This window comes from Triticum dicoccoides, chromosome 6A (assembly GCF_002162155.2).
Source record: "Triticum dicoccoides isolate Atlit2015 ecotype Zavitan chromosome 6A, WEW_v2.0, whole genome shotgun sequence".
Taxonomy (NCBI): Eukaryota; Viridiplantae; Streptophyta; class Magnoliopsida; order Poales; family Poaceae; genus Triticum; species Triticum dicoccoides.
The window spans coordinates 71,389,165-71,400,594 of NC_041390.1; the positions used below are offsets into that span (position 1 = coordinate 71,389,165).

Sequence of the window (11,430 nt, forward strand, 5' to 3'; positions counted from 1 at the left end):
GCTTGCTGGCGCTGCTTCGGCCCCGACGACCTTGGACCCGCGTCTCTCCAGTGCCCATGGCTGACGGCGTCCCCTGCCGGGCAGCTCCGGCCTCGGTGACCCAATACATGGGTCCCTTCTAGCTCGTCTGACTCACCGACGTCCCGATGGCTATGGCCACGGCAGTATGGATCCGCGTCCCTCCATTCCCTGCTTGACGGCGTTGTTAATCGTCGTCGCCCCACCCCCTCGTGGTTTGCTTTGCCGCTTGCCCTACCATGTACGACTCAAAGCCCCCCTTTTCGCCAGATCTAACGCTTGTGAGTCGGGAAGCCGTGCCACCCTCCGATAGCAGGTGCAGGCCTGCCAACCCCCCTTCCGACATGGTGGCTCCAACCAGTGTGGGCTTCCTCATCTCCGAATCCAGTTACGGCGGCTATGGGATTGCTTAGCCTCGGGCCAAGGAGAAATCCTTGCTCGGCTTATCGATGCTGGCAGCGGCGGCATATGCGAATGTCATTTTCCTTCTTGGAGGCATTGTCAAGGCCCTCATATGTGCCCATCTTCGAGCCCAGGGGAAACCCTAGGTCTGGTTCCTCCGAACCGGATGGCAATGACGTCTCGGAGTTGACTTCCTTCTTGAAGGTGTATCTTGTTTACTCGCGGTGTCCTCGGTTTTGGCTTAAGCGAGGTTAGAATTCTTGCTGGTTCGGCATTGACGTTCTTGGTTCAGGCTTGGTAGGTTTAGCTATGATGTATCCTCTGTTCGGCCTGAGCATCCCTTGTCTCTCTACTTTAGGCACCATGTTCACACCTGTGTGCGTTCATGTCATGTGTTGTACCTTTATTTGTACTCATTCTACTACTTCTATCAATGCAATGATACACAATTTTTGTGTATCCGCGAAAAACAGGGGTCAGTACTTTTGTACATGAAGAAATGTAGTATGGAAAAGGGATAGCCATGTCAAACCAAATTTCGATAGAACGAACAAACAATAAAAAACATCCATGGAAAAGAGGATTTTTTTTCAAGACAATCAAATTAAAACTAAAAGTAGACCTCACTCAAAAAATATTCAAATACCAAAAAAATCAAAATATTCTTGGAAATTTTATGGGCCTCACCTTGGCTACAAAATGCCCAAGAAAAATCAAGAAAAGATTTTGTAAAGCATTTTTACTGCAATTTTTATTGAAGTGCAGACATTAGACTTGAGCCTCAACTTTTAATAGGATTTCAGTTTTTTTTTGCGAAATAATAGGATTTCCGTTATGTAACTAATACAATAATTTAATAGTATTAAATGAACTTTATTTTGTAACGACCATTGAGATTATTTTAAATATGTTTTTTCGTCTATTTGGATCTGCACATCCGTGCGGCTCGCCTTCTGCATCTACATTTACATCAAGGAAGAAGCGTTCTGACATCGATAGAACTATGGAAGGAACTAGGAAAAGGAAGATAGAGATTGCTGTCATTCTCCAAGAGATAGAAGAAATCAGTCGCTTTTTCTCAAACTTTTGCGCTTGATTATACTCCCTCCGTTCCTAAATATTTGTCTTTCTAGAGAAATCAACAAGTGACTACATACGAAGCAAAATGAGTGAATCTACACTTTAAAATATGTCTATATACATCCGTATGTAGTCACTTGTTTAAATCTCTAGAAAGACAATTATTTAGGAACGGAGGGAGTATTGGCTAGTAGCAGCAGGCGGAGATGTTTATGGCTAAATTGTATCCCTAATTTCCCCGATTAACTTAAATGAAAAGGCCGTTGATTCGAAAAGAAAAAAAGAAAAGAAAAGACTTCGCACGTCTGCTTCTTGTAACGAACACCTCCCACTTCCACATCGAACCTAAAATTCCCCAATCCCACACCTCCGTCCACCGTCCTACCGCCGCTGGACGCGCCGGCGGTTGGTCGTCGCCGGCGCGCGCTCGCACTCACCGTGGCTGCGGGAAGAAGCGAGCGAGACCACTCTGTCCAGTGTCTCCTCCGTCCGCCCTCCAACCAGGGCTTGGTCGTTGCCGCCAGCATTCACCGCTGCTGCAGAAACTAGACTGCGACAATGTCACGCTTTCAGGTCCGCTCTTTCTCTAGCTCCGTTTCCTCACGCGCCCACGAACTGCTGGACGAACTCCACGACCATCTGGGCTTCAGAACGCTCAGGCCAGAGCTCGCGCACCAACTGTTCGACGAAATGCTGCGCCAACCTGTCCCAGTATCAGCTCGTGCACTCAGCGGCTTATTTGCTGCACTTGCGCGTGCGCCGCCCTCACCTGCGTGCACCGATAGCCCTGCCCTCGCCATTGATCTGTTCAACCGCATGGCCCGAGCAGGCCGTCGCCAGGCGACAGCACCCACCATTTACACCTACAGCATACTAATGGAGTGTTGCCACCGAGCATGCCGCCCAGACCTAGGGCTTGCCTTCTTCGGCCGCCTGCTCAAGACAGGCATCAAGATGGATGTCATTACCTACAGCAGCTTGTTCAAGTGCCTCTGTGACATGAAGCGCACAGAGGAGGCTCTGAACGTGCTGTTCCATAAGATGCCCGACGACCTGCCTAATGTCATCTCATACTCAGTGATTCTCAAGAGCTTATGCGACAATGGGAGGAGCCAGCTTGCGCTTGATCTGCTCCAGATGATGGCCAAAAAAGGCGCTGACCACTCCCCCGACGTGATGTCATACAACATGGTAATTGATGGCTTCTTTAAGGAGGGTGAAGTAAGCAAAGCATGGGATCTATTCCAAGAAATGATACGACAGGGGATTGTGCCTACTGAGGTGACATATAGCTCCATTATCAATGCGCTATGCAAAGCAAGAGGACAAGGCAGAGGTGGTTCTTCGATCAATGGTTCATAATGGTGCCCAACTAGATGCTGTGACATATAATAGCTTGATGCAAGGATATTCAACTTTGGGACAGTTGAAAGAAGTCGCTAGGTTGTTGAAAGTGATGAGAAGCCAAGGTGTTATGCCAAGCGTTGTTACCTACAACTCACTCATGACCTGCCTTTGCAAGAATGGAAGATTCAAGGAAGCTGTAGAATTTTTTTATTCCATGGCCGTGAACGGCCAAAAACCTGATGTCATCTCATACTCTGTTTTGCTCCATGGGTACGCTAAAGAAGGATCCCTCATTGATATGATTGATCTCTGTGAGCGGATGGCAAGAGATGGAGTTGTACCCGACCTCCATTGTTTCAACATACTGATTAGTGCATATGCTAAGTATGGAAGGATGGGTGTGGCTATGCTTTTCTTCGAAGACATGTTGAAGAAGGGGTTGAACCCTAATGAATTCATTTATTTAACTGTCATATCTGCATTTTGCAAGATGGGCAGGATGGATGATGCTCTGGAAAATTCAATGAGATGATTGATAGGGGAGTACCACTTGACACAAAAATTTACATGTGCATGATTGAGGGTTATTTGAACCATGGTGATTCTGTGAAAGCTGAGGAATTTATTACCAAAATGAAGAGCAGGGATATTCGTCATAGGCCGTGGAAGGGTAATTGATGAACACAACATCTTTGACTTGGTTACCCGTACTGGTGAGAGGACTGATCCTATTACATTCACTTCAATGGTCGGTTGGTATTGCTTATCACCATGATGGAGAAAGCGTTTAGAGTACTTGATACTCTGATATCAGTTGGTGTAGCCTAGTGTTATGCTCTCATCGTCTTGATGTTCTCTAAAGGTGTTGTTATTCTGATTATTCCAGCTTGCACTAGAATTTGGTAGGTGTGAATTAAGCCGTAAGGTTGTTAGTTGCTCTTTATTGGTAGTTGGGTTGATTGTTGTAGTTTGAATTTTCTCGAGGCACTGCAATATTTAGGGTGGATTGCGACCTGGCTGATTAGTGCTCTTCAAACCTCATACTCCCTCCGTTCCTAAATATAAGATGTTTTAGCTTTTCTCTATTTTCTCAGATCTGTATGCATCTAGATGCGTTTTAGTGTGTATATTCACTCATTTTAATCCGTATGTAGTCCATATTGCAATACCTAAAACATCTTATTATTAGAAATGGAGGGAGTACATGATAGACAATGAAACAGTTATCTATGATAAGTTGCAATAGAGAGTTATTGCTGTCTTTCAGGGAGAAAGAGAATAATTTCACTTTTCTGCCATAAATAACTGTGTGAAACACTAAAATTGGTATTTGATCATATAGCTTTAGTATTGAGCCAAAAAAAATTCTATGAAGATATTATTAGCTGTGTGCTTCCTGGTGGCACCTTCATCATGACTATACTCTATTACTCCCTCCGTTCCGAAATAGATGACTCAACTTTATACAAAGTTTGTACAAAGTTGAGTCATCTATTTCGGAACAGAGGGAGTAGTCATTAGGCTTATGCTTTTAGTTATCATTAAGTTGCGCGTATTTACCTCATGTGTTTTGCTCTTGATGTGAGATAACCAGACCTGGTTGTGAGCACTACGCAAACCATAGATTGGCGCTTGTACCAACAAACTAAAACAGAGGACATGAAGCAGGAAAAATGTGTCATTTGACCAATGCGTTGGACTTGATTCGCTTTGTTCTTCTTTTCTTCTTCCTTCTGCCAGCTATAAAATCCGAGATAAATATTGCCCAAAACATCGGCACCGATTTTGTTTCACATTGCCTAAATAGCTTTCTGGAGCTTTCGTGTGTGCTTGTCTCGTACAGGCTGTACGCCAAAATGTTAGTATTTGTTATCCTTTTGTTCATTCTGTTCTGTTTTGCATGGGATAACATGCTTTCACGGTTTCACCACATGTTACGACTGATTAGTTCTTGAATCTCTGCAAGGAGAGACCAATGCTGAAATTATGTATTTGTTTTGTATTGCAGGTGCTCGAATAACAGACTGGATCGACAGCTGGGGGAGCAATCCTTCTCCGAAAATGGTGAACAGCTCCATTGTCATATCTTTCCTGGCATTCGTGGTTTTTCCCATCAATTCTCTCATCTCCGTGTACAACTCTAACACCGAGATCTTTAGAAGAATGTAACCTGTTGTTATTTTTCCATTTCTGGACAAAAGGTTTGGTGCAGACCTTGTTATGTTGCGCATGTATATGATCGATTGGCAATGACTGATGAGTTATAGATCATGTAACGATGTGTCCATAGTTACAAGAACTGTACTATCTCTTGTTTTAGCTGGCTGTACTGGAAGGCATTGGTCTTGTTAGAGTTATAATACAAGTCATGTACCCCTTTGTATTTATCCCGTTGTATAAGGGGTTTCCTGCATATGTTCCACACATGTACATGTATATATATCGGCCTATGGCCTCATGGGAATACAAATTGCATATTCCTAACATGGTATTAGAGCCTTAGGGTTTCTTTTTTAGCACGCGCAACTCGTGCTCTCGATCCAATCTCCCATTCACGCAGCCGCCGCCCTTTGTCTCTTGGCCGGCGCTGCTCTCCGGTGCCTTCACCACCGCAGGTCAACTCTGCTCTTGGGCCGTTGCTGTCCCGTCTCATCTGCAGGTCCGCCCGAGCGATCCCGTTAGCAGGTCATCCCGAGCGATCTCCTTCCGGACGACCGCTTCATCCCCGCGCCCCGAGCCGACGGTGGACAAGGCTGCTCCAGATCCATCGATCCCGTCAGCAGCTCCCGTACGACCGCTTCCCATCGATCCATCGATCTACTTCCGGCCGACCGCTCCAGATCCATCGAGGTGGCGCGGTTCGAGGGGTTCGAGGGCTCCACGATCTACTTCCCAGACGACCGCTTCGACAAGGCTGCAGTCTCGTTCTCAGCCGGCCCCAAGTGACGGGGCCCTGATCTCCTGCTCCCGCTGATCTCTGCCTAAAAAAATGTCTGCTGCATCGGGCTATGTTGCTGTCCCTCGCTGTCCGGTGATCTTCGATGGTACTAACTACACTGAGTTCACTGGCTTCATGCGCATTCACATGCGTGGCATCCGTCTCTGGGGTGTTCTTTCTGGCGAGGTCTGCTGTCCGCCACGTCCGGTTCCTCCGGTGGCTCCTATTCCGCCAACTCCACCGGTTCTTCCTCCGGATGCTAATCAGGCCGCCAAGGATGCGGCTAAGCTTGCTGATGAGGCTGCTGATCGTGCTTATGATGAGAGGGTTTTGGCTTATGAGGAGGCTCTTCAGACGTATCATGGTGCTCTGTCTGTTTACACCCAGTGGCTTGATGATGATGCTCGTGCTGCAGCTGTTCTCACTGCTAGTGTTCTGCCTCAGTTTGCTTCTGAGTTTCTGGGTCTTCCTACTGTCTTTGAGATGTGGACCCGTCTTCGTCAGCGCTATCAGCCCTCTGGTGATGCCTTATACCTTTCTGTGGTCCGTCAGGAGCATGCTCTTCAGCAGGGTGACTCTACTGTTGATGACTTCTATGCACAAAGTTCTGCTATCTGGCGCCAGCTTGATTCTCTCCGCAGTGCTGGTTGTCGTACCTGCCCCTGTTGCCAGGCTGCCCAGGCCAATTTGGAGTTTCATCGCGTCTATGAGTTCCTGTCTCGGCTCCGTAAGGAGTTTGAGCCCCGGCATGCTCAGTTGTTTGCTCGTGGCCGTATTTCTCTCATGGAGGCGCTTTCTGAGATTCGTGCTGAGGAGACTCGCTTACGTGGTGCTGGTTTGCTGGAGGTTCCCTCTGTGCTCGCTACTCGTGCTCCTACGCCACCTGCTGCACCGACCCCTTCTCGCTCGAGTGCTCCGCCGCTCTTGCCCACTCCTTCTGGAGGCTTAGGTTGCCCCCGTCCACATTGCGACTATTGCAACAATGATGGTCATCTTGAGTCTCAGTGCTACACGAAGAAGATACACCTGCGCAAGGCGCGATCATCATCTTCAGGGACTTCGTTATCCACCTCGACAGCTTCAGCCATTGCTTTGACTGACCAGGATATTCTAAGACTTAAGCGTCTGCTCGCGGCTTCAGGTTCTTCCTCGACGGGTACTGCTAGTTCTGTGACTGATGCTTCTCGCACTGAGCAATCACCCTCTACACAGTCAGGTACATCCCCATGGGTTCTGGACTCTGGAGCTTCTTTTCATATGTCTTCTCATTCTTCCACTTTGTCCTCTCTTCGATCACTGGATTCTCCTGTTCATGTCTTCACTGCTGATGGTACTCCACTTTTTGTTGCTAGTAGAGGCAATCTTACCACTCCTTCTTATTCTGTTCCTGATGTTGCTCATGTTCCTCGACTTGCCATGAATCTGTTTTCTGCTGGTCAACTTACTGATTCTGGTTGTCGCGTCATCCTTGACGTTGACTCTTGTTCTGTCCAGGACCGTCGCACGCACAGTCTGGTTGGGGCTGGCCCTCGCCGCCGTGATTCTCAGGGTCTTTGGGAGTTGGACTGGCTTCATGTTCCTTCCGCTGCCACCACCATCGCCAGTTCTTCCGCTTCTGTCGCCTCCGTTACTAGTTCCTTCCAGCAGTGGCATCATCGACTTGGTCATCTGTGTGGTTCTCGGTTGTCTTCTTTAGTTCGTCGAGGTCTTCTGGGGTCTGTCTCAGGAGATGTCTCTTTAGAGTGTCAGGGTTGTCGTCTTGGCAAGCAGATTCAGTTACCATATTCACATAGTGAGTCAGTGTCCAAGCGTCCTTTCCGGCCCCTTTCGCTTCGAAAGGTGGTCATAAATACTATATTATTTTCATAGATGATTTCTCTCGTTACACATGGCTTTATTTCATGACTTCTCGTTCTGAGGTGTTGTCTATTTATAAGCATTTTGCTGCCATGGTTCATACTCAGTTCTCTTCACCCATTCGTGTTTTTCGTGCTGACTCTGCTGGCGAGTATATCTCTAAGATGTTGCGTGGTGTTCTTGCTGAGAAAGGGACTCTCTCTCAATTCTCTTGTCCTGGTGCTCATGCTCAGAATGGTGTGGCTGAGCGAAAGCATCGACATCTTCTTGAGACGGCTCGTGCATTGATGATTGCTGCCTCTCTCCCGCCTCATTTTTGGGCTAAGGTCGTCTCCACATCCACCTATCTTATCAATATACAGCCTTCCGCTGCTCTACAGGGTGGTGTTCCTTTCGAGCAACTTTTTGATCGTTCTCCCGATTATTCGATGCTTCGCTCGTTTGGTTGTGTTTGCTATGTTCTTCTTGCCCCTCGCAAACGCACCAAACTGACCGCTCAGTCTGTTGAGTGTGTCTTCTTAGGCTACAGTGATGAGCATAAGGGCTATCGTTGTTGGGATCCTATCGGTCGTCGGATGCGTATCTCTCGAGACGTGACTTTTGATGAGTCTCGTCCCTTCTACCCACGCCCATCTTCCTTGACTTTTGCAGTGCATGATATCTCTTTCCTCACTTTTCCTAACTCACCTATCACCCCCGTCGAGTCTGTACCTCTCCGTTCCACTTCCTCTCTTTCTCCACCTCTAGTTGATTTGCAGCCACCATCCTCCCCGGTCTCCTCGCCTAGCATGTCACCGATTTCTCCACCTTCATCTCCGGTGACTTCCTCCCCGGTCTCCTCTCCCAGCATGTCACCGGATTCTACACCTTCATCTCCGGTGACTTCTTCGTCGCCACCCCCCGATTCTACCTTGACGATTCCTCCTTCTATTATTCCATCTTTTCCTCAGCATTACACTTGTCGTCCACGACCAGTCGATGCCTCTGTGGATGAGTCGTCATCTTCCTCTCAGCCTACTTATGGCTTGCGTTCTCGTCCTCGTCCGCCTGTTGATCGCTTTGGATTTCCCACCACTGGTGCTGCTATTTTTGAGCCGACTTCTTACCGTCAGGCTGTTGTTCATCCTGAATGGCAGTTTGCGATGGCAGAGGAGATTGCTGCTCTTGAACGCACTGGTACCTGGGATCTTGTTTCTCTTCCTCCCGGAGTCCGTCCGATCACTTGTAAGTGGGTCTACAAGGTTAAGACTCGTTGTGATGGTTCTCTTGAGCGTCACAAAGCTCGTCTTGTGGCTCGTGGTTTTCAGCAGGAGCACGGTCGTGATTATGACGAGACTTTTGCTCCTGTGGCCCATATGACCACTGTTCATACACTTCTTGCCATTGCCTCTGCACGCCACTGGTCTATATCTCAGCTTGATGTTAAGAATGCCTTTCTTAATGGTGAGCTGCGTGAGGAGGTGTACATGCAGCCACCACCTGGGTATTCTGTTCCTGATGGCATGGCATGTCGTCTTCGTCGCTCTCTCTATGGCCTTAAGCAAGCCCCCCGCGCCTGGTTTGAGCGCTTTGCCTCTGTGATCACTACTGCTGGTTTTTCAGCAAGTGCTCATGATCCAGCATTGTTTATTCACCTTTCTCCTCGTGGTCGGACTCTTCTTCTTCTCTATGTTGATGACATGATCATCACGGGGGATGACCCCGAGTATATTGCCTTTGTAAAGGCCCGTCTTAGTGAGCAGTTTCTTATGTCTGATCTTGGACCTCTTCGCTACTTTCTTGGGATTGAAGTCTCTTCTACCTCTGATGGCTTTTTTATATCCCAGGAAAAGTATATCCAGGATCTTCTTGCTCGTGCTGCTCTTACTGACGAGCGCGTTGTTGAGACTCCTATGGAGCTCAATGTTCACCTCCGTGCTACTGATGGTGATCCTCTCCCTGACCCGACGTGTTATCGTCATCTTGTTGGCAGTCTTGTCTATCTAGCTGTCACTCGTCCGGACATCTCTTATCCGGTTCATATTCCGAGTCAGTTTGTCTCTGCTCCCACCTCGGTTCACTATAGTCATCTCCTTCATGTTCTCCGATATCTTCGAGGCACGATCTCTCACCGTCTATTCTTTCCTCGCTCTAGTTCTTTACAGCTTCAGGCCTATTCAGATGCTACGTGGGCTAGTGATCCTTCAGATCGCCGTTCACTTTCTGCTTATTGTGTTTTTCTTGGTGGTTCTCTCATTGCCTGGAAGACGAAGAAACAGCTTGCAGTTTCCCGTTCGAGTGCTGGGGCTGAGTTGCGAGCAATGGCTCTTTTGACGGCAGCGGTGACTTGGTTACGGTGGTTACTTCAGGATTTTGGTGTTTCTGTCACTACACCGACTCTACTCTTATTTGATAGTATAGGTGCTATCAGCATTGCGCATGATCATGTGAAGCATGAGCTCACCAAGCATATTGGTGTTGATGCTTTCTATGTACGCGCTGGTGTGCAGGATCAGGTTATTGCTCTTCAGTATGTGCCTTCCGAGTTACAGTTGGCGGATTTCCTGACGAAGGCCTAGACTAGAGCACACCATGGCTTTTATCTCTCCAAACTCAGTGTTGTTCATCCACCATGAGTTTGAGGGGGGGGGGTGTTAGAGTTATAATATAAGTCATGTACCCCTTTGTATTTATCCCGTTGTATAAGGGGTTTCTTGCATATGTTCCACACCTGTACATGTATATATATATCGGCCTATGGCCTCATGGGAATACAAGTTGCATATTCCTAACAGGTCTGACAGCGCAGTTGGATGAAACTGCAAGACTTGCCATTGCAAAATTAGAGTGTTAATTATGTAGTTCCAGATGCAAGGGAGCATAAGTTGCCAATCCGAATAATGATGAAAATTAAAGGAACTGAGATGGATCCGGTAGGCATTGCTTGTTGCAAGTAATGCAATATTGTCATGGAAACGGGGGTCAGTACTTCTATACATGAAGACTCACTCCATACTGGATAGCGAAAAGAAATGTAGTATGAAGAAGGGATGACCTGTTAATTATTATTATTTTCATTTTGGACAAAGTATTTCATGCATACTTTGTTCTGCTCTAGGTAATGATACACTCCCTCTGTAACTTAATATAAGATGTTTTTTGACACTATGACTGTCAAAAAATGTCTTATATTAAGGTATGGAGGGAGTATTATTGAAGTGCTCCTAGTACTTCAAGCATATTCGATGTTTTGGACAAACACGGTCTTAAGCAACTTCCAAAATAAATTTTGGTAGTTTTGTATTATTAAATAGGCATATGAATGAAGTACTGAATACCTCTGTACATATTAGCAGCCAGTATCAAGTTTGATCACTCAAACTGCGAACATCTTAAATTTTTCATCAGCAGTTATATTGGTCAAAAAGTAACGGAAGGATCAGTATGTACTGATAACATGTAACTTGATGGAAGTCTGGCCATTCAAATCAAACTACTGATAACATCTAACTTGATGGGAGTCTGGCCATTCAAATCAAACCAGTGTGTACAATCATCTGCAGAGAAGTGCATGGATGAACCCATGGGCATATGAACCCACTTTGGAAAACTTCTTTCTAAATGCCAAAAATTCTGAAAAAAGTCTCACGCATACAATCTTCACATTCTATGTGCATGCAGAAAGTTATGTGGAAAAATAACTTTTTCTTTCACCTGTGCAAAAAAGACAAAAAAATGTGTCCTGGACGCTATTTAGGCTGCTTGCTTCTACTCGCGGCTTGCCTCGTCCGGTCCTGACGGCCACGGCT

The 11,430-nt window shown here is 46.8% G+C and overlaps 1 pseudogene; it reads left to right on the plus strand.

The window, feature by feature from the left end:
- Positions 1 to 1,840: 1,840 nt before the first annotated feature.
- LOC119315036 lies at positions 1,841 to 5,234 on the plus strand (annotated as a pseudogene).
- Positions 5,235 to 11,430: the final 6,196 nt, after the last annotated feature.